Source organism: Anomaloglossus baeobatrachus, chromosome 1 (assembly GCF_048569485.1).
Source record: "Anomaloglossus baeobatrachus isolate aAnoBae1 chromosome 1, aAnoBae1.hap1, whole genome shotgun sequence".
NCBI classification, from domain to species: domain Eukaryota; kingdom Metazoa; phylum Chordata; class Amphibia; order Anura; family Aromobatidae; genus Anomaloglossus; species Anomaloglossus baeobatrachus.
In genome coordinates this window covers 172,727,375-172,751,374 of record NC_134353.1, presented here as the reverse complement: position 1 = coordinate 172,751,374, position 24,000 = coordinate 172,727,375, and the positions used below count along the sequence as shown (strand labels likewise).

General features: G+C 28.9%; 14 non-coding genes across 14 annotated transcripts; all 14 read right to left on the bottom strand.

The window, feature by feature from the left end:
• Positions 1 to 214: 214 nt before the first annotated feature.
• On the bottom strand, positions 215 to 286 carry TRNAC-GCA (transfer RNA cysteine (anticodon GCA)). The gene has a single exon. It is a non-coding gene; the product is annotated as a tRNA-Cys (tRNA).
• A 1,448-nt stretch (positions 287 to 1,734) lies between these two features.
• On the bottom strand, positions 1,735 to 1,806 carry TRNAC-GCA (transfer RNA cysteine (anticodon GCA)). The gene has a single exon. It is a non-coding gene; the product is annotated as a tRNA-Cys (tRNA).
• Positions 1,807 to 3,250: 1,444 nt separating this feature from the next.
• TRNAC-GCA (transfer RNA cysteine (anticodon GCA)) lies at positions 3,251 to 3,322 on the bottom strand. Its single transcript has one exon. It is a non-coding gene; the product is annotated as a tRNA-Cys (tRNA).
• Positions 3,323 to 5,278: 1,956 nt separating this feature from the next.
• TRNAC-GCA (transfer RNA cysteine (anticodon GCA)) lies at positions 5,279 to 5,350 on the bottom strand. The gene has a single exon. It is a non-coding gene; the product is annotated as a tRNA-Cys (tRNA).
• A 1,956-nt stretch (positions 5,351 to 7,306) lies between these two features.
• On the bottom strand, positions 7,307 to 7,378 carry TRNAC-GCA (transfer RNA cysteine (anticodon GCA)). Its single transcript has one exon. It is a non-coding gene; the product is annotated as a tRNA-Cys (tRNA).
• A 941-nt stretch (positions 7,379 to 8,319) lies between these two features.
• Positions 8,320 to 8,391, bottom strand: TRNAC-GCA (transfer RNA cysteine (anticodon GCA)). Its single transcript has one exon. It is a non-coding gene; the product is annotated as a tRNA-Cys (tRNA).
• A 2,973-nt stretch (positions 8,392 to 11,364) lies between these two features.
• TRNAC-GCA (transfer RNA cysteine (anticodon GCA)) lies at positions 11,365 to 11,436 on the bottom strand. Its single transcript has one exon. It is a non-coding gene; the product is annotated as a tRNA-Cys (tRNA).
• Positions 11,437 to 12,884: 1,448 nt separating this feature from the next.
• On the bottom strand, positions 12,885 to 12,956 carry TRNAC-GCA (transfer RNA cysteine (anticodon GCA)). The gene has a single exon. It is a non-coding gene; the product is annotated as a tRNA-Cys (tRNA).
• A 1,448-nt stretch (positions 12,957 to 14,404) lies between these two features.
• On the bottom strand, positions 14,405 to 14,476 carry TRNAC-GCA (transfer RNA cysteine (anticodon GCA)). The gene has a single exon. It is a non-coding gene; the product is annotated as a tRNA-Cys (tRNA).
• Positions 14,477 to 14,912: 436 nt separating this feature from the next.
• On the bottom strand, positions 14,913 to 14,984 carry TRNAC-GCA (transfer RNA cysteine (anticodon GCA)). The gene has a single exon. It is a non-coding gene; the product is annotated as a tRNA-Cys (tRNA).
• Positions 14,985 to 17,950: 2,966 nt separating this feature from the next.
• TRNAC-GCA (transfer RNA cysteine (anticodon GCA)) lies at positions 17,951 to 18,022 on the bottom strand. Its single transcript has one exon. It is a non-coding gene; the product is annotated as a tRNA-Cys (tRNA).
• A 939-nt stretch (positions 18,023 to 18,961) lies between these two features.
• Positions 18,962 to 19,033, bottom strand: TRNAC-GCA (transfer RNA cysteine (anticodon GCA)). Its single transcript has one exon. It is a non-coding gene; the product is annotated as a tRNA-Cys (tRNA).
• A 1,445-nt stretch (positions 19,034 to 20,478) lies between these two features.
• TRNAC-GCA (transfer RNA cysteine (anticodon GCA)) lies at positions 20,479 to 20,550 on the bottom strand. The gene has a single exon. It is a non-coding gene; the product is annotated as a tRNA-Cys (tRNA).
• A 1,954-nt stretch (positions 20,551 to 22,504) lies between these two features.
• On the bottom strand, positions 22,505 to 22,576 carry TRNAC-GCA (transfer RNA cysteine (anticodon GCA)). The gene has a single exon. It is a non-coding gene; the product is annotated as a tRNA-Cys (tRNA).
• Positions 22,577 to 24,000: the final 1,424 nt, after the last annotated feature.

Genomic DNA, 24,000 nt, shown 5'->3' with positions numbered 1-24,000 from the left:
ATTTACATAATTTTTTAATCACTATTTAAAAGAAAGAATTTTCCATTTTATGCCTTAATTTTCTTATTTAAACTTTATAGAAAGAAAGCAAATTTACTTCATAAGTCACGTTTAAATAAAACTTGTGCTAGGTTCAGCCTGATATGGATAAGCTGTCTAAATGATATTATTGAAAGGTGTGAAAATTGTTACATTTTTATGAAAACCATACTACAGGGGGCACTCGGATTTGAACCAAGGACCTCTTGATCTGCAGTCAAATGCTCTGCCACTGAGCTATACCCCCTACATATTAATAAAAGAAATAATGTTTTTTGGTTTTTGATACATAAAATTTAAAGATTTTTAGAAACTTTTACATTGTGGTGCACTTCCTTTACTCTGATGTGCTTTAGTCTTTCCAAAAAAAAGACTTTGATAATTGCATTAATCACACAAAATACTCAAGAATTTTTATTAAACAGAATGACTCTTTGTTTTAGAGAGTCCGATGTATTAAATTAAACGATTTACATAATTTTTTTAATCACTATTTAAAAGAAAGAATTTTCCATTTTATTCCTTAATTTTTTTATTTAAACTTTATAGAAAGAAAGCAAATTTACTTCATAAGTCACGTTTAAAACAAACTTGTGCTAAGTTCAGCCTGATATGGATAAGCTGTCTAAATGATATTATTGAAAGGTGTGAAAATTGTTACATTTTTATGAAAACCATACTACAGGGGGCACTTGGATTTGAGCCAAGGACCTCTTGATCTGCAGTCAAATGCTCTGCCACTGAGCTACACCCCCTACATGTTAATAAAAGAAATAATGTTTTTTTGTTTTTGATACATAAAATTTGAAGATTTTTAGAAACATTTACATTGTGGTGCACTTCCTTTACTCTGATGTGCTTTAGTCTTTCCAAAAAAAGACTTTGATGATTGCATAAAGCACACAAAATACTCATGAATTTTTATTACACAGAATGACACTTTGTTTTAGAGAGTCTGATGTATTAAATGAAATGATTTACATAATTTTTTTAATCACTATTTAAAAGAAAGAATTTTCCATTTTATTCCTTAATTTTCTTATTTAAACTTTATAGAAAGAAAGTAAATTTACTTCATAAGTCACGTTTAAATAAAACTTGTGCTAAGTTCAGCCTGATATGGATAAGCTGTCTAAATAATATTATTGAAAGGTGTGAAAATTGTTACATTTTTATGAAAACCATACTACAGGGGGCACTCGGATTTGATCCAAGGACCTCTTGATCTGCAGTCAAATGCTCTGCCACTGAGCTATACCCCTACATATTAATAAAAGAGATAATGTTTTTTTGTTTTTGATACATAAAATTTGAAGATTTTTAGAAACTTTTACATTGTGGTGCACTTCCTTTACTCTGATGTGCTTTAGTCTTTCCAAAAAAGACTTTGATGATTGCATAAAGCACACAAAATACTCAAGAATTTTTATTACACAGAATGACTCTTTGTTTTAGAGAGTCCGATGTATTAAATGAAATGATTTACATAATTTTTTTAATCACTATTTAAAAGAAAGAATTTTCCATTTTATGCCTTAATTTTCTTATTTAAACTTTATAGAAAGAAAGCAAATTTACTTCATAAGTCACGTTTAAATAAAACTTGTGCTAAGTTCAGCCTGATATGGATAAGCTGTCTAAATGATATTATTGAAAGGTGTGAAAATTGTTACATTTTTATGAAAACCATACTACAGGGGGCACTCAGATTTGAACCAAGGACCTCTTGATCTGCAGTCAAATGCTCTGCCACTGAGCTATACCCCCTACATATTAATAAAAGAAATAATGTTTTTTTGTTTTTGATACATAAAATTTGAAGATTTTTAGAAACATTAACATTGTGGTGCACTTCCTTTACTCTGATGTGCTTTAGTCTTTCCAAAAAAGACTTTGATGATTGCATAAAGCACACAAAATACTCATGAATTTTTATTACACAGAATGACACTTTGTTTTAGAGAGTCCGATGTATTAAATGAAATGATTTACATAATTTTTTTAATCACTATTTAAAAGAAAGAATTTTCCATTTTATTCCTTAATTTTCTTATTTAAACTTTATAGAAAGAAAGCAAATTTACTTCATAAGTCACGTTTAAATAAAACTTGTGCAAAGTTCAGCCTGATATGGATAAGCTGTCTAAATGATATTATTGAAAGGTGTGAAAATTGTTACATTTTTATGAAAACCATACTACAGGCGGCACTTGGATTTGAGCCAAGGACCTCAGGATATGCAGTCAAATTCTCTGCCACTGAGATATACCCCCTACATTTTAATAAAAGAAATAATTTTTTTTGTTTTTGATACATAAAATTTGAAGATTTTTAGAAACTTTTACATTGTGGTGCACTTCCTTTACTCTGATGTGCTTTAGTCTTTCCAAAAAAGACTTTGATGATTGCATAAAGCACACAAAATACTCAAGAATTTTTATTACACAGAATGACTCTTTGTTTTAGAGAGTCCGATGTATTAAATGAAACGATTTACATAATTTTTTTAATCACTATTTAAAAGAAAGAATTTTCCATTTTATTCCTTAATTTTCTTATTTAAATTTTATAAAAAGAAAGCAAATTTACTTCATAAGTCACGTTTAAACAAAACTTGTGCTAAGTTCAGCCTGATATGGATAAGCTGTCTAAATGATATTATTGAAAGGTGTGAAAAAGGTTACATTTTTATGAAAACCATACTACAGGGGGCACTTGGATTTGAGCCAAGGACCTCTTGATATGCAGTCAAATGCTCTGCCACTGAGATATACCCCCTACATTTTAATAAAAGAAATAATTTTTTTTGTTTTTGATACATAAATTTTGAAGATTTTTAGAAACTTTTACATTGTGGTGCACTTCCTTTACTCTGATGTGCTTTAGTCTTTCCAAAAAAGACTTTGATGATTGCATAAAGCACACAAAATACTCAAGAATTTTTATTACACAGAATGACTCTTTGTTTTAGAGAGTCCGATGTATTAAATGAAACGATTTACATAATTTTTTTAATCACTATTTAAAAGAAAGAATTTTCCATTTTATGCCTTAATTTTCTTATTTAAACTTTATAGAAAGAAAGCAAATTTACTTCATAAGTCACGTTTAAATAAAACTTGTGCTAAGTTCAGCCTGATATGGATAAGCTGTCTAAATGATATTATTGAAAGGTGTGAAAATTGTTACATTTTTATGAAAACCATACTACAGGGGGCACTCAGATTTGAACCAAGGACCTCTTGATCTGCAGTCAAATGCTCTGCCACTGAGCTATACCCCCTACATATTAATAAAAGAAATAATGTTTTTTTGTTTTTGATACATAAAATTTGAAGATTTTTAGAAACATTAACATTGTGGTGCACTTCCTTTACTCTGATGTGCTTTAGTCTTTCCAAAAAAGACTTTGATGATTGCATAAAGCACACAAAATACTCATGAATTTTTATTACACAGAATGACACTTTGTTTTAGAGAGTCCGATGTATTAAATGAAACGATTTACATAATTTTTTTAATCACTATTTAAAAGAAAGAATTTTCCATTTTATTCCTTAATTTTCTTATTTAAACTTTATAAAAAGAAAGCAAATTTACTTCATAAGTCACGTTTAAACAAAACTTGTGCTAAGTTCAGCCTGATATGGATAAGCTGTCTAAATGATATTATTGAAAGGTGTGAAAAAGGTTACATTTTTATGAAAACCATACTACAGGGGGCACTTGGATTTGAGCCAAGGACCTCTTGATCTGCAGTCAAATGCTCTGCCACTGAGTTATACCCCCTACATATTAATAAAAGCAATAATGTTTTTTTGTTTTTGATACATAAAATTTAAAGATTTTTAGAAACTTTTACATTGTGGTGCACTTCCTTTACTCTGATGTGCTTTAGTCTTTCCAAAAAAAAGACTTTGATGATTGCATAAATCACACAAAATACTCAAGAATTTTTATTACACAGAATGACTCTTTGTTTTAGAGAGTCCGATGTATTAAATGAAACGATTTACATAATTTTTTTAATCACTATTTAAAAGAAAGAAATTTCCATTTTATTCCTTAATTTTCTTATTTAAACTTTATAGAAAGAAAGCAAATTTACTTCATAAGTCACGTTTAAATAAAACTTGTGCTAAGTTAAGCCTGATATGGATAAGCTGTCTAAATGATATTATTGAAAGGTGTGAAAATTTTTACATTTTTATGAAAACCATACTACAGGGGGCACTCGGATTTGAACCAAGGACCTCTTGATCTGCAGTCAAATGCTCTGCCACTGAGTTATACCCCCTACAGATTAATAAAAGAAATAATGTTTTTTTGTTTTTGATACATAAAATTTAAAGATTTTTAGAAACTTTTACATTGTGGTGCACTTCCTTTACTCTGATGTGCTTTAGTCTTTCCAAAAAAAAGACTTTGATGATTGCATGAATCACACAAAATACTCAAGAATTTTTATTACACAGAATGACTCTTTGTTTTAGAGAGTCCGATGTATTAAATGAAACGATTTACATAATTTTTTTAATCACTATTTAAAAGAAAGAATTTTCCATTTTATTCCTTAATTTTCTTATTTAAACTTTATAGAAAGAAAGCAAATTTACTTCATAAGTCACGTTTAAACAAAACTTGTGCTAAGTTCAGCCTGATATGGATAAGCTGTCTAAATGATATTATTGAAAGGTGTGAAAATTGTTACATTTTTATGAAAACCATACTACAGGGGGCACTTGGATTTGAGCCAAGGACCTCTTGATATGCAGTCAAATTCTCTGCCACTGAGATATACCCCCTACATTTTAATAAAAGAAATAATTTTTTTTGTTTTTGATACATAAAATTTGAAGATTTTTAGAAACTTTTACATTGTGGTGCACTTCCTTTACTCTGATGTGCTTTAGTCTTTCCAAAAAAGACTTTGATGATTGCATAAAGCACACAAAATACTCAAGAATTTTTATTACACAGAATGACTCTTTGTTTTAGGGAGTCCGATGTATTAAATGAAACGATTTACATAATTTTTTTTAATCACTATTTAAAAGAAAGAATTTTCCATTTTATGCCTTAATTTTCTTATTTAAACTTTATAGAAAGAAAGCAAATTTACTTCATAAGTCACGTTTAAATAAAACTTGTGCTAGGTTCAGCCTGATATGGATAAGCTGTCTAAATGATATTATTGAAAGGTGTGAAAATTGTTACATTTTTATGAAAACCATACTACAGGGGGCACTCGGATTTGAACCAAGGACCTCTTGATCTGCAGTCAAATGCTCTGCCACTGAGCTATACCCCCTACATATTAATAAAAGAAATAATGTTTTTTGGTTTTTGATACATAAAATTTAAAGATTTTTAGAAACTTTTACATTGTGGTGCACTTCCTTTACTCTGATGTGCTTTAGTCTTTCCAAAAAAAAGACTTTGATGATTGCATTAATCACACAAAATACTCAAGAATTTTTATTAAACAGAATGACTCTTTGTTTTAGAGAGTCCGATGTATTAAATTAAACGATTTACATAATTTTTTTAATCACTATTTAAAAGAAAGAATTTTCCATTTTATTCCTTAATTTTTTTATTTAAACTTTATAGAAAGAAAGCAAATTTACTTCATAAGTCACGTTTAAAACAAACTTGTGCTAAGTTCAGCCTGATATGGATAAGCTGTCTAAATGATATTATTGAAAGGTGTGAAAATTGTTACATTTTTATGAAAACCATACTACAGGGGGCACTTGGATTTGAGCCAAGGACCTCTTGATCTGCAGTCAAATGCTCTGCCACTGAGCTACACCCCCTATATGTTAATAAAAGAAATAATGTTTTTTTGTTTTTGATACATAAAATTTGAAGATTTTTAGAAACATTTACATTGTGGTGCACTTCCTTTACTCTGATGTGCTTTAGTATTTCCAAAAAAAGACTTTGATGATTGCATAAAGCACACAAAATACTCATGAATTTTTATTACACAGAATGACACTTTGTTTTAGAGAGTCTGATGTATTAAATTAAATGATTTACATAATTTTTTTAATCACTATTTAAAAGAAAGAATTTTCCATTTTTTTCCTTAATTTTCTTATTTAAACTTTATAGAAAGAAAGCAAATTTACTTCATAAGTCACGTTTAAATAAAACTTGTGCTAAGTTCAGCCTGATATGGATAAGCTGTCTAAATGATATTATTGAAAGGTGTGAAAATTGTTACATTTTTATGAAAACCATACTACAGGGGGCACTCGGATTTGATCCAAGGATATCTTGATCTGCAGTCAAATGCTCTGCCACTGAGCTATACCCCTACATATTAATAAAAGAGATAATGTTTTTTTGTTTTTGATACATAAAATTTGAAGATTTTTAGAAACTTTTACATTGTGGTGCACTTCCTTTACTCTGATGTGCTTTAGTCTTTCCAAAAAAGACTTTGATGATTGCATAAAGCACACAAAATACTCAAGAATTTTTATTACACAGAATGACTCTTTGTTTTAGAGAGTCCGATGTATTAAATGAAACGATATACATAATTTTTTTAATCACTATTTAAAAGAAAGAATTTTCCATTTTATTCCTTAATTTTCTTATTTAAACTTTATAGAAAGAAAGCAAATTTACTTCATAAGTCACGTTTAAACAAAACTTGTGCTAAGTTCAGCCTGATATGGATAAGCTGTCTAAATGATATTATTGAAAGGTGTGAAAAAGGTTACATTTTTATGAAAACCATACTACAGGGGGCACTTGGATTTGAGCCAAGGACCTCTTGATCTGCAGTCAAATGCTCTGCCACTGAGTTATACCCCCTACATATTAATAAAAGCAATAATGTTTTTTTGTTTTTGATACATAAAATTTAAAGATTTTTAGAAACTTTTACATTGTGGTGCACTTCCTTTACTCTGATGTGCTTTAGTCTTTCCAAAAAAAAGACTTTGATGATTGCATAAATCACAGAAAATACTCAAGAATTTTTATTACACAGAATGACTCTTTGTTTTAGAGAGTTAGATGTATTAAATGAAACGATTTACATAATTTTTTTAATCACTATTTAAAAGAAAGAATTTTCCATTTTATTCCTTAATTTTCTTATTTAAACTTTATAGAAAGAAAGCAAATTTACTTCATAAGTCACGTTTAAATAAAACTTGTGCTAGGTTCAGCCTGATATGGATAAGCTGTCTAAATGATATTATTGAAAGGTGTGAAAATTGTTACATTTTTATGAAAACCATACTACAGGGGGCACTCGGATTTGAACCAAGGACCTCTTGATCTGCAGTCAAATGCTCTGCCACTGAGCTATACCCCCTACATATTAATAAAAGAAATAATGTTTTTTGGTTTTTGATACATAAAATTTAAAGATTTTTAGAAACTTTTACATTGTGGTGCACTTCCTTTACTCTGATGTGCTTTAGTCTTTCCAAAAAAAAGACTTTGATGATTGCATTAATCACACAAAATACTCAAGAATTTTTATTAAACAGAATGACTCTTTGTTTTAGAGAGTCCGATGTATTAAATTAAACGATTTACATAATTTTTTTAATCACTATTTAAAAGAAAGAATTTTCCATTTTATTCCTTAATTTTTTTATTTAAACTTTATAGAAAGAAAGCAAATTTACTTCATAAGTCACGTTTAAAACAAACTTGTGCTAAGTTCAGCCTGATATGGATAAGCTGTCTAAATGATATTATTGAAAGGTGTGAAAATTGTTACATTTTTATGAAAACCATACTACAGGGGGCACTCGGATTTGATCCAAGGACCTCTTGATCTGCAGTCAAATGCTCTGCCACTGAGCTATACCCCTACATATTAATAAAAGAGATAATGTTTTTTTGTTTTTGATACATAAAATTTGAAGATTTTTAGAAACTTTTACATTGTGGTGCACTTCCTTTACTCTGATGTGCTTTAGTCTTTCCAAAAAAGACTTTGATGATTGCATAAAGCACACAAAATACTCAAGAATTTTTATTACACAGAAAGACTCTTTGTTTTAGAGAGTCCGATGTATTAAATGAAACGATATACATAATTTTTTTAATCACTATTTAAAAGAAAGAATTTTCCATTTTATTCCTTAATTTTCTTATTTAAACTTTATAGAAAGAAAGCAAATTTACTTCATAAGTCACGTTTAAACAAAACTTGTGCTAAGTTCAGCCTGATATGGATAAGCTGTCTAAATGATATTATTGAAAGGTGTGAAAATTGTTACATTTTTATGAAAACCATACTACAGGGGGCACTCGGATTTGAACCAAGGACCTCTTGATCTGCAGTCAAATGCTCTGCCACTGAGCTATACCCCCTACATATTAATAAAAGAAATAACGTTTTTTTGTTTTTGATACATAAAATTTAAAGATTTTTAGAAACTTTTACATTGTGGTGCACTTCCTTTACTCTGATGTGCTTTAGTCTTTCAAAAAAAAAGACTTTGATGATTGCATAAATCACACAAAATACTCAAGAATTTTTATTACACAGAATGACTCTTTGTTTTAGAGAGTCCGATGTATTAAATGAAACGATTTACATAATTTTTTTAATCACTATTTAAAAGAAAGAATTTTCCATTTTATTCCTTAATTTTCTTATTTAAACTTTATAGAAAGAAAGCAAATTTACTTCATAAGTCACGTTTATATAAAACTTGTGCTAAGTTAAGCCTGATATGGATAAGCTGTCTAAATGATATTATTGAAAGGTGTGAAAATTTTTACATTTTTATGAAAACCATACTACAGGGGGCACTCGGATTTGAACCAAGGACCTCTTGATCTGCAGTCAAATGCTCTGCCACTGAGTTATACCCCCTACATATTAATAAAAGAAATAATGTTTTTTTGTTTTTGATACATAAAATTTAAAGATTTTTAGAAACTTTTACATTGTGGTGCACTTCCTTTACTCTGATGTGCTTTAGTCTTTCCAAAAAAAAGACTTTGATGATTGCATGAATCACACAAAATACTCAAGAATTTTTATTACACAGAATGACTCTTTGTTTTAGAGAGTCCGATGTATTAAATGAAACGATTTACATAATTTTTTTAATCACTATTTAAAAGAAAGAATTTTCCATTTTATTCCTTAATTTTCTTATTTAAACTTTATAAAAAGAAAGCAAATTTACTTCATAAGTCACGTTTAAACAAAACTTGTGCTAAGTTCAGCCTGATATGGATAAGCTGTCTAAATGATATTATTGAAAGGTGTGAAAAAGGTTACATTTTTATGAAAACCATACTACAGGGGGCACTTGGATTTAAGCCAAGGACCTCTTGATCTGCAGTCAAAAGCTCTGCCACTGAGTTATACCCCCTACATATTAATAAAAGCAATAATGTTTTTTTGTTTTTGATACATAAAATTTAAAGATTTTTAGAAACTTTTACATTGTTGTGCACTTCCTTTACTCTGATGTGCTTTAGTCTTTCCAAAAAAAAGACTTTGATGATTGCATAAATCACACAAAATACTCAAGAATTTTTATTACACAGAATGACTCTTTGTTTTAGAGAGTCCGATGTATTAAATGAAACGATTTACATAATTTTTTTAATCACTATTTAAAAGAAAGAATTTTCCATTTTATTCCTTAATTTTCTTATTTAAACTTTATAGAAAGAAAGCAAATTTACTTCATAAGTCACGTTTAAATAAAACTTGTGCTAAGTTAAGCCTGATATGGATAAGCTGTCTAAATGATATTATTGAAAGGTGTGAAAATTTTTACATTTTTATGAAAACCATACTACAGGGGGCACTCGGATTTGAACCAAGGACCTCTTGATCTGCAGTCAAATGCTCTGCCACTGAGTTATACCCCCTACATATTAATAAAAGAAATAATGTTTTTTTGTTTTTGATACATAAAATTTAAAGATTTTTAGAAACTTTTACATTGTGGTGCACTTCCTTTACTCTGATGTGCTTTAGTCTTTCCAAAAAAAAGACTTTGATGATTGCATGAATCACACAAAATACTCAAGAATTTTTATTACACAGAATGACTCTTTGTTTTAGAGAGTCCGATGTATTAAATGAAACGATTTACATAATTTTTTTAATCACTATTTAAAAGAAAGAATTTTCCATTTTATTCCTTAATTTTCTTATTTAAACTTTATAAAAAGAAAGCAAATTTACTTCATAAGTCACGTTTAAACAAAACTTGTGCTAAGTTCAGCCTGATATGGATAAGCTGTCTAAATGATATTATTGAAAGGTGTGAAAAAGGTTACATTTTTATGAAAACCATACTACAGGGGGCACTTGGATTTGAGCCAAGGACCTCTTGATCTGCAGTCAAATGCTCTGCCACTGAGTTATACCCCCTACATATTAATAAAAGCAATAATGTTTTTTTGTTTTTGATACATAAAATTTAAAGATTTTTAGAAACTTTTACATTGTGGTGCACTTCCTTTACTCTGATGTGCTTTAGTCTTTCCAAAAAAAAGACTTTGATGATTGCATAAATCACAGAAAATACTCAAGAATTTTTATTACACAGAATGACTCTTTGTTTTAGAGAGTTAGATGTATTAAATGAAACGATTTACATAATTTTTTTAATCACTATTTAAAAGAAAGAATTTTCCATTTTATTCCTTAATTTTCTTATTTAAACTTTATAGAAAGAAAGCAAATTTACTTCATAAGTCACGTTTAAACAAAACTTGTGCTAAGTTCAGCCTGATATGGATAAGCTGTCTAAATGATATTATTGAAAGGTGTGAAAATTGTTACATTTTTATGAAAACCATACTACAGGGGGCACTTGGATTTGAGCCAAGGACCTCTTGATATGCAGTCAAATTCTCTGCCACTGAGATATACCCCCTACATTTTAATAAAAGAAATAATTTTTTTTGTTTTTGATACATAAAATTTGAAGATTTTTAGAAACTTTTACATTGTGGTGCACTTCCTTTACTCTGATGTGCTTTAGTCTTTCCAAAAAAGACTTTGATGATTGCATAAAGCACACAAAATACTCAAGAATTTTTATTACACAGAATGACTCTTTGTTTTAGGGAGTCCGATGTATTAAATGAAACGATTTACATAATTTTTTTTAATCACTATTTAAAAGAAAGAATTTTCCATTTATGCCTTAATTTTCTTATTTAAACTTTATAGAAAGAAAGCAAATTTACTTCATAAGTCACGTTTAAATAAAACTTGTGCTAGGTTCAGCCTGATATGGATAAGCTGTCTAAATGATATTATTGAAAGGTGTGAAAATTGTTACATTTTTATGAAAACCATACTACAGGGGGCACTCGGATTTGAACCAAGGACCTCTTGATCTGCAGTCAAATGCTCTGCCACTGAGCTATACCCCCTACATATTAATAAAAGAAATAATGTTTTTTGGTTTTTGATACATAAAATTTAAAGATTTTTAGAAACTTTTACATTGTGGTGCACTTCCTTTACTCTGATGTGCTTTAGTCTTTCCAAAAAAAAGACTTTGATGATTGCATTAATCACACAAAATACTCAAAAATTTTTATTAAACAGAATGACTCTTTGTTTTAGAGAGTCCGATGTATTAAATTAAACAATTTACATAATTTTTTTAATCACTATTTAAAAGAAAGAATTTTCCATTTTATTCCTTAATTTTTTTATTTAAACTTTATAGAAAGAAAGCAAATTTACTTCATAAGTCACGTTTAAAACAAACTTGTGCTAAGTTCAGCCTGATATGGATAAGCTGTCTAAATGATATTATTGAAAGGTGTGAAAATTGTTACATTTTTATGAAAACCATACTACAGGGGGCACTTGGATTTGAGCCAAGGACCTCTTGATCTGCAGTCAAATGCTCTGCCACTGAGCTACACCCCCTACATGTTAATAAAAGAAATAATGTTTTTTTGTTTTTGATACATAAAATTTGAAGATTTTTAGAAACATTTACATTGTGGTGAACTTCCTTTACTCTGATGTGCTTTAGTCTTTCCAAAAAAAGACTTTGATGATTGCATAAAGCACACAAAATACTCATGAATTTTTATTACACAGAATGACACTTTGTTTTAGAGAGTCTGATGTATTAAATGAAATGATTTACATAATTTTTTTAATCACTATTTAAAAGAAAGAATTTTCCATTTTTTTCCTTAATTTTCTTATTTAAACTTTATAGAAAGAAAGCAAATTTACTTCATAAGTCACGTTTAAATAAAACTTGTGCTAAGTTCAGCCTGATATGGATAAGCTGTCTAAATGATATTATTGAAAGGTGTGAAAATTGTTACATTTTTATGAAAACCATACTACAGGGGGCACTCGGATTTGATCCAAGGACCTCTTGATCTGCAGTCAAATGCTCTGCCACTGAGCTATACCCCTACATATTAATAAAAGAGATAATGTTTTTTTGTTTTTGATACATAAAATTTGAAGATTTTTAGAAACTTTTACATTGTGGTGCACTTCCTTTACTCTGATGTGCTTTAGTCTTTCCAAAAAAGACTTTGATGATTGCATAAAGCACACAAAATACTCAAGAATTTTTATTACACAGAATGACTCTTTGTTTTAGAGAGTCCGATGTATTAAATGAAACGATATACATAATTTTTTTAATCACTATTTAAAAGAAAGAATTTTCCATTTTATTCCTTAATTTTCTTATTTAAACTTTATAGAAAGAAAGCAAATTTACTTCATAAGTCACGTTTAAACAAAACTTGTGCTAAGTTCAGCCTGATATGGATAAGCTGTCTAAATGATATTATTGAAAGGTGTGAAAATTGTTACATTTTTATGAAAACCATACTACAGGGGGCACTCGGATTTGAACCAAGGACCTCTTGATCTGCAGTCAAATGCTCTGCCACTGAGCTATACCCCCTACATATTAATAAAAGAAATAACATTTTTTTGTTTTTGATACATAAAATTTAAAGATTTTTAGAAACTTTTACATTGTGGTGCACTTCCTTTACACTGATGTGCTTTAGTCTTTCCAAAAAAAAGACTTTGATGATTGCATAAATCACACAAAATACTCAAGAATTTTTATTACACAGAATGACTCTTTGTTTTAGAGAGTCCGATGTATTAAATGAAACGATTTACATAATTTTTTTAATCACTATTTAAAAGAAATAATTTTCCATTTTATTCCTTAATTTACTTATTTAAACTTTATAGAAAGAAAGCAAATTTACTTCATAAGTCACGTTTAAAACAAACTTGTGCTAAGTTCAGCCTGATATGGATAAGCTGTCTAAATGATATTATTGAAAGGTGTGAAAATTGTTACATTTTTATGAAAACCATACTACAGGGGGCACTTGGATTTGAGCCAAGGACCTCTTGATCTGCAGTCAAATGCTCTGCCACTGAGCTACACCCCCTACATGTTAATAAAAGAAATAATGTTTTTTTGTTTTTGATACATAAAATTTGAAGATTTTTAGAAACATTTACATTGTGGTGAACTTCCTTTACTCTGATGTGCTTTAGTCTTTCCAAAAAAAGACTTTGATGATTGCATAAAGCACACAAAATACTCATGAATTTTTATTACACAGAATGACACTTTGTTTTAGAGAGTCTGATGTATTAAATGAAATGATTTACATAATTTTTTTAATCACTATTTAAAAGAAAGAATTTTCCATTTTTTTCCTTAATTTTCTTATTTAAACTTTATAGAAAGAAAGCAAATTTACTTCATAAGTCACGTTTAAATAAAACTTGTGCTAAGTTCAGCCTGATATGGATAAGCTGTCTAAATGATATTATTGAAAGGTGTGAAAATTGTTACATTTTTATGAAAACCATACTACAGGGGGCACTCGGATTTGATCCAAGGACCTCTTGATCTGCAGTCAAATGCTCTGCCACTGAGCTATACCCCTACATATTAATAAAAGAGATAATGTTTTTTTGTTTTTGATACATAAAATTTGAAGATTTTTAGAAACTTTTACATTGTGGTGCACTTCCTTTACTCTGATGTGCTTTAGTCTTTCCAAAAAAGACTTTGATGATTGCATAAAGCACACAAAATACTCAAGAATTTTTATTACACAGAATGACTCTTTGTTTTAGAGAGTCCGATGTATTAAATGAAACGATATACATAATTTTTTTAATCACTATTTAAAAGAAAGAATTTTCCATTTTATTCCTTAATTTTCTTATTTAAACTTTATAGAAAGAAAGCAAATTTACTTCATAAGTCACGTTTAAACAAAACTTGTGCTAAGTTCAGCCTGATATGGATAAGCTGTCTAAATGATATTATTGAAAGGTGTGAAAATTGTTACATTTTTATGAAAACCATACTACAGGGGGCACTCGGATTTGAACCAAGGACCTCTTGATCTGCAGTCAAATGCTCTGCCACTGAGCTATACCCCCTACATATTAATAAAAGAAATAACGTTTTTTTGTTTTTGATACATAAAATTTAAAGATTTTTAGAAACTTTTACATTGTGGTGCACTTCCTTTACACTGATGTGCTTTAGTCTTTCCAAAAAAAAGACTTTGATGATTGCATAAATCACACAAAATACTCAAGAATTTTTATTACACAGAATGACTCTTTGTTTTAGAGAGTCCGATGTATTAAATGAAACGATTTACATAATTTTTTTAATCACTATTTAAAAGAAATAATTTTCCATTTTATTCCTTAATTTACTTATTTAAACTTTATAGAAAGAAAGCAAATTTACTTCATAAGTCACAATTAAATAAAACTTGTGCTAAATTCAGCCTGATATGGATAAGCTGTCTAAATGATATTATTGAAAGGTGTGAAAATTGTTACATTTTTATGAAACCCATACTACAGGGGGCACTCGGATTTGAACCAAGGACCTCTTGATCTGCAGTCAAATGCTCTGCCACTGAGCTATACCCCCTACATATTAATAAAAGAAATAATGTTTTTTTGTTTTTGATACATAAAATTTAAAGATTTTTAGAAACTTTTACATTGGGGTGCACTTCCTTTACTCTGATGTGCTTTAGTCTTTCCAAAAAAAAGACTTTGATGATTGCATAAATCACACAAAATACTCAAGAATTTTTATTACACAGAATGACTCTTTGTTTTAGAGCGTCCGATGTATTAAATGAAACGATTTACATAATTTTTTTAATCACTATTTAAAAGAAAGAATTTTCCATTTTATTCCTTAATTTTCTTATTTAAACTTTATAGAAAGAAAGCAAATTTACTTCATAAGTCACGTTTAAACAAAACTTGTGCTAAGTTCAGCCTGATATGGATAAGCTGTCTAAATGATATTATTAAAAGGTGTGAAAAAGGTTACATTTTTATGAAAACCATACTACAGGGGGCACTTGGATTTGAGCCAAGGATGTCTTGATCTGCAATCAAATGCTCTGCCACTGAGCTATACCCCCTACATATTAATAAAAGAAATAATGTTTTTTTGTTTTTGATACATAAAATTTGAAGATTTTTAGAAACTTTTACATTGTGGTGCACTTCCTTTACTCTGATGTGCTTTAGTCTTTCCAAAAAAGACTTTGATGATTGCATAAAGCACACAAAATACTCAAGAATTCTTATTACACAGAATGACTCTTTGTTTTAGAGAGTCCGATGTATTAAATTAAACGATTTACATAATTTTTTTAATCACTATTTAAAAGAAAGAATTTTCCATTTTATTCCTTAATTTTCTTATTTAAACTTTATAGAAAGAAAGCAAATTTACTTCATAAGTCACATTTAAATAAAACTTGTGCTAAGTTCAGCCTGATATGGATACGCTGTCTAAATGATATTATTGAAAGGTGTGAAAAAGGTTACATTTTTATGAAAACCATACTACAGGGGGAACTTGGATTTGAGCCAAGGACCTCTTCATCCGCAGTCAAATGCTCTGCCACCGAGATATACCCCCTACATATTAATAAAATAAATAAATATTTTTGTTTTTGATACATAAAATGTAAAGATTTTTAGAAACTTTTACATTGTGGTGCACTTCCTTTACTCTGATGTGCTTTAGTCTTTCCAAAAAAAAGACTTGGATGATTGCATAAATCACACAAAATACTCAAGAATTTTTTTTACACAGAATGACTCTTTGTTTTAGAGAGTCCGATGTATTAAATGAAACGATTTACATAATTTTTTTAATCACTATTTAAAAGAAATAATTTTCCATTTTATTCCTTAATTTACTTATTTAAACTTTAGAGAAAGAAAGCAAATTTACTTCATAAGTCACAATTAAATAAAACTTGTGCTAAGTTCAGCCTGATATGGATAAGCTGTCTAAATGATATTATTGAAAGGTGTGAAAATTGTTACATTTTTATGAAAACCATACTACAGGGGGCACTTGGATTTGAACCAAGGACCTCTTGATCTGCAGTCAAATGCTCTGCCACTGAGCTATACCCATACATATTAATAAAAGAAATAATGTTTTTTTGTTTTTGATACATAAAGTTTGAAGATTTTTAGAAACTTTTACATTGTGGTGCACTTCCTTTACTCTGATGTGCTTTAGTCTTTCCAAAAAAGACTTTGATGATTGCATAAAGCACACAAAATACTCAAGAATTCTTATTACACAGAATGACTCTTTGTTTTAGAGAGTCCGATGTATTAAATTAAACGATTTACATAATTTTTTTAATCACTATTTAAAAGAAAGAATTTTCCATTTTATTCCTTAATTTTCTTATTTAAACTTTATAGAAAGAAAGCAAATTTACTTCATAAGTCACATTTAAATAAAACTTGTGCTAAGTTCAGCCTGATATGGATACGCTGTCTAAATGATATTATTGAAAGGTGTGAAAAAGGTTACATTTTTATGAAAACCATACTACAGGGGGAACTTGGATTTGAGCCAAGGACCTCTTCATCCGCAGTCAAATGCTCTGCCACCGAGATATACCCCCTACATATTAATAAAATAAATAAATATTTTTGTTTTTGATACATAAAATGTAAAGATTTTTAGAAACTTTTACATTGTGGTGCACTTCCTTTACTCTGATGTGCTTTAGTCTTTCCAAAAAAAAGACTTGGATGATTGCATAAATCACACAAAATACTCAAGAATTTTTTTTACACAGAATGACTCTTTGTTTTAGAGAGTCCGATGTATTAAATGAAACGATTTACATAATTTTTTTAATCACTATTTAAAAGAAATAATTTTCCATTTTATTCCTTAATTTACTTATTTAAACTTTAGAGAAAGAAAGCAAATTTACTTCATAAGTCACAATTAAATAAAACTTGTGCTAAGTTCAGCCTGATATGGATAAGCTGTCTAAATGATATTATTGAAAGGTGTGAAAATTGTTACATTTTTATGAAAACCATACTACAGGGGGCACTTGGATTTGAACCAAGGACCTCTTGATCTGCAGTCAAATGCTCTGCCACTGAGCTATACCCATACATATTAATTAAAGAAATAATGTTTTTTTGTTTTTGATACATAAAGTTTGAAGATTTTTAGAAACTTTTACATTGTGGTGCACTTCCTTTACTCTGATGTGCTTTAGTATTTCCAAAAAAGACTTTGATGATTGCATAAAGCACACAAAATACTCAAGAATTTTTATTACACAGAATGACTCTTTGTTTTAGAGAGTCCGATGTATTAAATGAAACGATATACATAATTTTTTTCATCACTATTTAAAAGAAAGAATTTTCCATTTTATTCCTTAATTTTCTTATTTAAACTTTATAGAAAGAAAGCAAATTTACTTCATAAGTCACGTTTAAACAAAACTTGTGCTAAGTTCAGCCTGATATGGATAAGCTGTCTAAATGATATTATTGAAAGGTGTGAAAATTGTTACATTTTTATGAAAACCATACTACAGGGGGCACTCGGATTTGAACCAAGGACCTCTTGATCTGCAGTCAAATGCTCTGCCACTGAGCTATACCCCCTACATAATAATAAAAGAAATAACGTTTTTTTGTTTTTGATACATAAAATTTAAAGATTTTTAGAAACTTTTACATTGTGGTGCACTTCCTTTACTCTGATGTGCTTTAGTCTTTCCAAAAAAGACTTTGATGATTGCATAAAGCACACAAAATACTCATGAATTTTTATTACACAGAATGACACTTTGTTTTAGAGAGTCCGATGTATTAAATGAAATGATTTACATAATTTTTTTAATCACTATTTAAAAGAAAGAATTTTCCATTTTATTCCTTAATTTTCTTATTTAAACTTTATAGAAAGAAAGCAAATTTACTTCATAAGTCACGTTTAAATAAAACTTGTGCAAAGTTCAGCCTGATATGGATAAGCTGTCTAAATGATATTATTGAAAGGTGTGAAAATTGTTACATTTTTATGAAAACCATACTACAGGGGGCACTTGGATTTGAGCCAAGGACCTCTTGATCTGCAGTCAAATTCTCTGCCACTGAGATATACCCCCTACATTTTAGTAAAAGAAATAATTTTTTTTGTTTTTGATACATAAAATTTGAAGATTTTTAGAAACTTTTACATTGTGGTGCACTTCCTTTACTCTGATGTGCTTTAGTCTTTCCAAAAAAGACTTTGATGATTGCATAAAGCACACAAAATACTCAAGAATTTTTATTACACAGAATGACTCTTTGTTTTAGAGAGTCCGATGTATTAAATGAAACGATTTACATAATTTTTTTAATCACTATTTAAAAGAAAGAATTTTCCATTTTATGCCTTAATTTTCTTATTTAAACTTTATAGAAAGAAAGCAAATTTACTTCATAAGTCACGTTTAAATAAAACTTGTGCTAGGTTCAGCCTGATATGGATAAGCTGTCTAAATGATATTATTGAAAGGTGTGAAAATTGTTACATTTTTATGAAAACCATACTACAGGGGGCACTCGGATTTGAACCAAGGACCTCTTGATCTGCAGTCAAATGCTCTGCCACTGAGCTATACCCCCTACATACTAATAAAAGAAATAATGTTTTTTGGTTTTTGATGCATAAAATTTAAAGATTTTTAGAAACTTTTACATTGTGGTGCACTTCCTTTACTCTGATGTGCTTTAGTCTTTCCAAAAAAAAGACTTTGATGATTGCATTAATCACACAAAATACTCAAGAATTTTTATTAAACAGAATGACTCTTTGTTTTAGAGAGTCCGATGTATTAAATTAAACGATTTACATAATTTTTTTAATCACTATTTAAAAGAAAGAATTTTCCATTTTATTCCTTAATTTTTTTATTTAAACTTTATAGAAAGAAAGCAAATTTACTTCATAAGTCACGTTTAAAACAAACTTGTGATAAGTTCAGCCTGATATGGATAAGCTGTCTAAATGATATTATTGAAAGGTGTGAAAATTGTTACATTTTTATGAAAACCATACTACAGGGGGCACTTGGATTTGAGCCAAGGACCTCTTGATCTGCAGTCAAATGCTCTGCCACTGAGCTACACCCCCTACATGTTAATAAAAGAAATAATGTTTTTTTGTTTTTGATACATAAAATTTGAAGATTTTTAGAAACATTTACATTGTGGTGCACTTCCTTTACTCTGATGTGCTTTAGTCTTTCCAAAAAAAGACTTTGATGATTGCATAAAGCACACAAAATACTCATGAATTTTTATTACACAGAATGACACTTTGTTTTAGAGAGTCTGATGTATTAAATGAAATGATTTACATAATTTTTTTAATCACTATTTAAAAGAAAGAATTTTCCATTTTATTCCTTAATTTTCTTATTTAAACTTTATAGAAAGAAAGTAAATTTACTTCATAAGTCACGTTTAAATAAAACTTGTGCTAAGTTCAGCCTGATATGGATAAGCTGTCTAAATGATATTGAAAGGTGTGAAAATTGTTACATTTTTATGAAAACCTTACTACAGGGGGCACTCGGATTTGATCCAAGGACCTCTTGATCTGCAGTCAAATGCTCTGCCACTGAGCTATACCCCTACATATTAATAAAAGAGATAATGTTTTTTTGTTTTTGATACATAAAATTTGAAGATTTTTAGAAACTTTTACATTGTGGTGCACTTCCTTTACTCTGATGTGCTTTAGTCTTTCCAAAAAAGACTTTGATGATTGCATAAAGCACACAAAATACTCAAGAATTTTTATTACACAGAATGACTCTTTGTTTTAGAGAGTCCGATGTATTAAATGAAACGATATACATAATTTTTTTAATCACTATTTAAAAGAAAGAATTTTCCATTTTATTCCTTAATTTTCTTATTTAAACTTCATAGAAAGAAAGCAAATTTACTTCATAAGTCACGTTTAAACAAAACTTGTGCTAAGTTCAGCCTGATATGGATAAGCTGTCTAAATGATATTATTGAAAGGTGTGAAAATTGTTACATTTTTATGAAAACCATACTACAGGGGGCACTCGGATTTGAACCAAGGACCTCTTGATCTGCAGTCAAATGCTCTGCCACTGAGCTATACCCCCTACATATTAATAAAAGAAATAACGTTTTTTTGTTTTTGATACATAAAATTTAAAGATTTTTAGAAACTTTTACATTGTGGTGCACTTCCTTTACTCTGATGTGCTTTAGTCTTTCCAAAAAAAAGACTTTGATGATTGCATAAATCACACAAAATACTCAAGAATTTTTATTACACAGAATGACTCTTTGTTTTAGAGAGTCCGATGTATTAAATGAAATGATTTACATAATTTTTTTAATCACTATTTAAAAGAAAGAATTTTCCATTTTATTCCTTAATTTTCTTATTTAAACTTTATAGAAAGAAAGCAAATTTACTTCATAAGTCACGTTTAAACAAAACTTGTGCTAAGTTCAGCCTGATATGGATAAGCTGTCTAAATGATATTATTGAAAGGTGTGAAAATTGTTACATTTTTATGAAAACCATACTACAGGGGGCACTTGGATTTGAGCCAAGGACCTCTTGATATGCAGTCAAATTCTCTGCCACTGAGATATACCCCCTACATTTTAATAAAATAAATAATTTTTTTTGTTTTTGATACATAAAATTTGAAGATTTTTAGAAACTTTTACATTGTGGTGCACTTCCTTTACTCTGATGTGCTTTAGTCTTTCCAAAAAAGACTTTGATGATTGCATAAAGCACACAAAATACTCAAGAATTTTTATTACACAGAATGACTCTTTGTTTTAGGGAGTCCGATGTATTAAATGAAACGATTTACATAATTTTTTTTAATCACTATTTAAAAGAAAGAATTTTCCATTTTATGCCTTAATTTTCTTATTTAAACTTTATAGAAAGAAAGCAAATTTACTTCATAAGTCACGTTTAAATAAAACTTGTGCTAGGTTCAGCCTGATATGGATAAGCTGTCTAAATGATATTATTGAAAGGTGTGAAAATTGTTACATTTTTATGAAAACCATACTACAGGGGGCACTTGGATTTGAGCCAACGACCTCTTGATCTGCAGTCAAATGCTCTGCCACTGAGCTACACCCCCTACATGTTAATAAAAGAAATAATGTTTTTTTGTTTTTGATACATAAAATTTGAAGATTTTTAGAAACATTTACATTGTGGTGCACTTCCTTTACTCTGATGTGCTTTAGTCTTTCCAAAAAAAGACTTTGATGATTGCATAAAGCACACAAAATACTCATGAATTTTTATTACACAGAATGACACTTTGTTTTAGAGAGTCTGATGTATTAAATGAAATGATTTACATAATTTTTTTAATCACTATTTAAAAGAAAGACTTTTCCATTTTATTCCTTAATTTTCTTATTTAAACTTTATAGAAAGAAAGTAAATTTACTTCATAAGTCACGTTTAAATAAAACTTGTGCTAAGTTCAGCCTGATATGGATAAGCTGTCTAAATGATATTATTGAAAGGTGTGAAAATTGTTACATTTTTATGAAAACCATACTACAGGGGGCACTCGGATTTGATCCAAGGACCTCTTGATCTGCAGTCAAATGCTCTGCCACTGAGCTATACCCCTACATATTAATAAAAGAGATAATGTTTTTTTGTTTTTGATACATAAAATTTGAAGATTTTTAGAAACTTTTACATTGTGGTGCACTTCCTTTACTCTGATGTGCTTTAGTCTTTCCAAAAAAGACTTTGATGATTGCATAAAGCACACAAAATACTCAAGAATTTTTATTACACAGAATGACTCTTTGTTTTAGAGAGTCCAATGTATTAAATGAAACGATATACATAATTTTTTTAATCACTATTTAAAAGAAAGAATTTTCCATTTTATTCCTTAATTTTCTTATTTAAACTTCATAGAAAGAAAGCAAATTTACTTCATAAGTCACGTTTAAACAAAACTTGTGCTAAGTTCAGCCTGATATGGATAAGCTGTCTAAATGATATTATTGAAAGGTGTGAAAATTGTTACATTTTTATGAAAACCATACTACAGGGGGCACTCGGATTTGAACCAAGGACCTCTTGATCTGCAGTCAAATGCTCTGCCACTGAGCTATACCCCCTACATATTAATAAAAGAAATAACGTTTTTTTGTTTTTGATACATAAAATTTAAAGATTTTTAGAAACTTTTACATTGTGGTGCACTTCCTTTACTCTGATGTGCTTTAGTCTTTCCAAAAAAAAGACTTTGATGATTGCATAAATCACACAAAATACTCAAGAATTTTTATTACACAGAATGACTCTTTGTTTTAGAGAGTCCGATGTATTAAATGAAACGATTTACATAATTTTTTTAATCACTATTTAAAAGAAAGAATTTTCCATTTTATTCCTTAATTTTCTTATTTAAACTTTATAAAAAGAAAGCAAATTTACTTCATAAGTCACGTTTAAACAAAACTTGTGCTAAGTTCAGCCTGATATGGATAAGCTGTCTAAATGATATTATTGAAAGGTGTGAAAATTGTTACATTTTTATGAAAACCATACTACAGGGGGCACTTGGATTTGAGCCAAGGACCTCTTGATATGCAGTCAAATTCTCTGCCACTGAGATATACCCTACATTTTAATAAAAGAAATAATTTTTTTTGTTTTTCATACATAAAATTTGAAGATTTTTAGAAACTTTTACATTGTGGTGCACTTCCTTTACTCTGATGTGCTTTAGTCTTTCCAAAAAAGACTTTGATGATTGCATAAAGCACACAAAATACTCAAGAATTTTTTTTACACAGAATGACTCTTTGTTTTAGGGAGTCCGATGTATTAAATGAAACGATTTACATAATTTTTTTTAATCACTATTTAAAAGAAAGAATTTTCCATTTTATGCCTTAATTTTCTTATTTAAACTTTATAGAAAGAAAGCAAATTTACTTCATAAGTCACGTTTAAATAAAACTTGTGCTAGGTTCAGCCTGATATGGATAAGCTGTCTAAATGATATTATTGAAAGGTGTGAAAATTGTTACATTTTTATGAAAACCATACTACAGGGGGCACTTGGATTTGAGCCAAGGACCTCTTGATCTGCAGGCAAATGCTCTGCCACTGAGTTATACCCCCTACATATTAATAAAAGAAATAATGTTTTTTGGTTTTTGATACATAAAATTTAAAGATTTTTAGAAACTTTTACATTGTGGTGCACTTCCTTTACTCTGATGTGCTTTAGTCTTTCCAAAAAAAAGACTTTGATGATTGCATTAATCACACAAAATACTCAAGAATTTTTATTAAACAGAATGACTCTTTGTTTTAGAGAGTCCGATGTATTAAATTAAACGATTTACATAATTTTTTTAATCACTATTTAAAAGAAAGAATTTTCCATTTTATTCCTTAATTTTTTTATTTAAACTTTATAGAAAGAAAGCAAATTTACTTCATAAGTCACGTTTGAAACAAACTTGTGCTAAGTTCAGCCTGATATGGATAAGCTGTCTAAATGATATTATTGAAAGGTGTGAAAATTGTT